Source organism: Poromitra crassiceps (genome assembly GCF_964638095.1).
Source record: "Poromitra crassiceps genome assembly, chromosome: 15".
In the NCBI taxonomy this organism is placed as follows: Eukaryota; Metazoa; Chordata; class Actinopteri; order Beryciformes; family Melamphaidae; genus Poromitra; species Poromitra crassiceps.
In genome coordinates, this window is record NC_139634.1 from 33,094,679 (window position 1) to 33,098,553 (window position 3,875).

Genomic DNA, 3,875 nt, shown 5'->3' on the forward strand with positions numbered 1-3,875 from the left:
TCAAAATGGCCGCTGTGAAAATGGTCGGTATCAAAAGTGTTATTTTTATCGAGTGTCGCTGGCGTGCGAGACATTAGTTTCGCAATTCAAACGTACAAATCCGGTTCTCGTGTATGATGTTCGAGAACAAATTTCCCGGGAAGCGCCCGGGAACGATGCAAGAACCCTACCGCTGTCTGCCGCTGTAAACATACACATATATAAATGATATTGAATGGCGTGCCAGGACCTACATCCACTGTAGCATTGTCCTCTACCTCTTGGCGTGTAAGACAAAAGAAAGTTATCAGCCTAGTCTTTAAATAGTAGGAGCCGTGGGACGCGTGGACACAATCAGGCTGGTCCCGTACACCAGAGAGAGAGAGGAGAGCGGGATGGAGAGACTCCACTCGACTCTCCAAAGGCTTGGAATCAAGGACAAAGAAAAATCTAATAAATTCTATTTGGAGACTGTTCATAACATAGAATAATTGTCTGCCGTATTTGCAGCTCAATCCATCAACAAGGTGGGTAAGAATGAGGCCATTGAGTCCAGCCAATCCACTGAAGGACTCAAGCTATTACAGCTGCTAATTAGTCGAGTCGACCGAAGATGCTTTGACACACTGATAATCACTTATTTTTATCCTGATTCCACATCCAAAATGATTGCCCGCCCTGGGCGCCGGCGGTGTTTTTTTTTTGTTTTTTTTTGTTTTTCCCCAAATGGCTTTGTCAATAAAGCTGTTTTCTTTTTCAATCTCAGGACATAATGTCCTTCACCTCCCAAAGTGAAAATGTAGGTGAGGAAGAAGAAAGAAAAAAAAATAGGTTAGCGCCTCTCTACTTTAACCAACGTCATCTATCTCTTCTTTCACCGTGGAAAAGTTGAGCAGGAAAACAGAAAAATAGAGAAGTTACAAAGCGCAGCTTTTCACAGTTTAAAAAGTAACCGTCTTCTCTAACCTCCTCTCTTTCCTTTTGTATCGTACAGAAATGACAGAGAGAGAGAGAGAGAGAGAGAGAGAGAGATTGAAGAATTAGAAGAAAAAGCCATGAGAGGCCTTGAGAAATAAAAAGTATAGGTCGCTGAACCTTCATTCATCACATAATTTATCTTCCGTTCTGTCCGTATGTCTTTAGAATACTGATGTGCTGTTATTACAATTTGACTGCATTCATATAACTTCAGTGCAATCACAGTTTCTATTGATAGCAATCACAGTGTAAGGGCCGTGATAGAGAAGACGACTTTCTTAGGCAACGGTGCAATATTGCTTGCAGCAGGGAAAGAGGAAATGTAACCGGGGAGAGAGAGGGGAGGAAAAAAATCAATGTAGATATCATCGCAGGAGTTAGGAAAAACAAGATGACTGGACATAGTCGTTGACAAACTTGCCTATATCTCTACAGTATATTGCTTCTGAAGGTAGCACAATAATGGCGTTAAGAAAGAGACAGAGATAAAAAACACTTTTTATTCGTAGTCCAGGTGACACGGGCCGGATCGCGATATATTAGAGAGAGTGATGCCTCTCTCTCTGTCCTGCTGTCCAGGCTGCTCCAGCTTAGAGCCTTGCGTCATGGAAACCAGAGCTAGGATCGATGCACAGCCCCACGTTAACTACACCCCAGAGACGCGCCAGCCTTGTCTTCTGTTTAGGTATGTGTGTGTGTGTGTGTGTGTGTCCGGTCAATCTCATCAGAGCAAACAGAGAGAAATGGATCAACAATGGCAGAGCAAACACCGTGCTGCCGGTCCAGGAGGGGAGAGAAGAGAGGAAGGGAGGGACGGTGCGAGAGGGAGGAACAGAGACGGATGGAGAGAGAGAGAGAGAGAGAGAGAGAGAGAGAGACGTGGAAGTCACGGGGGTAACCGGGGGGGGGGGGACTGTAGGAGGACAGAGGAATGGATTGGAGGAGCAGAGGGCAGAGAGGAGAGCACAGAGCAGGAGCTATGAGCAGAGAGGAGAGCACAGAGCAGAAGCTATGAGCTGACAAAACTTATTGCAGATTAAAAAAAACGAAAGCAATGGAGGAGGGTAATTAGGAGGAGTGGAGAGGAGATAAGAGAGGGATGAACAGTGGAAGATGGAACGCAGGAAGAAAGGAATGGAGAGATAAAGAGAGAGTAAGCTATGGACACGCACACGCCCCCCGCGTGTGGGTGATTGATCCAGATAAATCGATCCCTCACTGCAATTGATGGTGGGAAAGAGGTCTTGGTGTTTGCATATTCCACAAGACCTATAATGAGGCTCTTGCTGACAACGGGCAACGAAAAGCTGTTGCATGTGCAAATAGTGTGTGTGTAGGTGTGTGTCTGTCTCAGTGCGCACCTGGTTAAGCTTGTTGCAGTGGCATGTGTGTGTGTTTTGTAGCGTGCCCTGGTGCATGTGTGTGTGTGTGTGCGCACACAAGGTATGTGTACCAGTGTGGTTATTAATATTTTAAATCACTTTAATTACAAAAAAGGGGGAACAAAAAATTGCACTAGTTGGGCCAAAAGCAATTAAGGGAGTTTTAATCTCCTTAGCAATTATGCTGTGGGGCATCCTTAACTCACTCATTCCTCCCTGCTACATTTCCACAAAGGTCAGTGGAAATTGCTTTGTGTTATTAGAACAAAGACTTGGCGACGACGAGCCTCACGATGATTTCTTCGTTTGCCTTCGTCCTTCAGCAGCCTCCCCCGGCCATCTGTATTATAGGAGACGTCTCTCCATCCTTCACTCTGTCTGTCTCTCCCGCTCCCAAGCCACAGCTCTCCCACAAGTGTTGATTAGTGTGAAGAGAAATACATGTATCGTGGACGGGGGGAAACTTCCATCGGTATCTAGACTGTAGCGCTGTATTAAAAGGCGCAAGCTAATTCCCTTAAGTTTTTCACCACCGAGTTTAAGACGGTGTAATTATCATCCGTTTTGTTGTGCGAGCTTGGACTGATGCTGCCTGCGTAACTGTATTGTTCTCTAGATGAGGTTTGTATAATCTATTATCATTCAACTAACAAATAAACTAATTATCATCATCATTCAGGGGCATAATTCCGGCCGCTGTCTGTTCAGTGACTCCTCTCCTCCTCTCCACTCGTTTCTTCTTAATCTTCTCCCTCTCTCTCTCTCAATCCTTGACATCTCTCCTCTCACTGTCCTTGTCTCTATTTCTGTCCCTCCCTCCCTCCCTCGGTCTCTCCCCCCTTGCCTCGCTCCGTCCATCCGTCCCCCCATCTGGCTGAGGTGAGGACGTGGTAGGCCGAGGAGAGTGGAGTGAAGCGAGGGATGGAGAGACAGCTGGAGCCCAGTCAGACAGGGAGAGACAAATTACCCCTCTAACGAGAGCCATTCATCATCTCTTCATCCCTCTCTTCCTCCACAGTACTACACACACACACACACCTCCGTGTGAAGTGCGCCGCAGCACCTGGACGCTTCCCGGCGCAACTCCTGCAAAACACACCCCCCCGATCCGCCTAGCGACCGGCCGGGCACGAAAACACTCTCGACGCTGTTCTCATTTGGTAGCTACTCATGCAGTACGTGCTGCTAAGTCAATGAGCAGGCACTTCTATTGAGATGGCTGGGGAGAAGGAAGAGATGAGGGGGGGAAACAGAGAGAGAGAGCGAGAGAGAGAGAGAGAGAGAGAGAGAAATATACCCATGCTGGCACATGCAGAGACTCATTACCATGGCTGCTGTCAGCACAGATGTTGGACTGAGGGGGAGCTGTCAGTCACTGTGTGTGTATGCATGTGCACGTATGTGAGTTTGTGTGTGTGTGTGTGTGTGTGTGTGTGTGTGCGCATGCATACGTACATATGTGCATACGTGTGTCGGTATGTATGATAGACTCTGACAGTGATCTGAGGGCTATTTAGTGATGACAGCTGCTGACAC

General features: G+C 47.0%; 1 protein-coding gene across 1 annotated transcript in view; it reads right to left on the bottom strand.

Annotated features, from left to right (window-relative positions):
• LOC310790563 (teneurin-2-like) overlaps nucleotides 1-3,875 on the bottom strand; it is a gene marked incomplete at both ends in the record, with an annotated part of 240,232 nt that overhangs the window by 98,421 nt on the left and 137,936 nt on the right. The gene's annotated exons all lie outside the window — the stretch shown is intronic.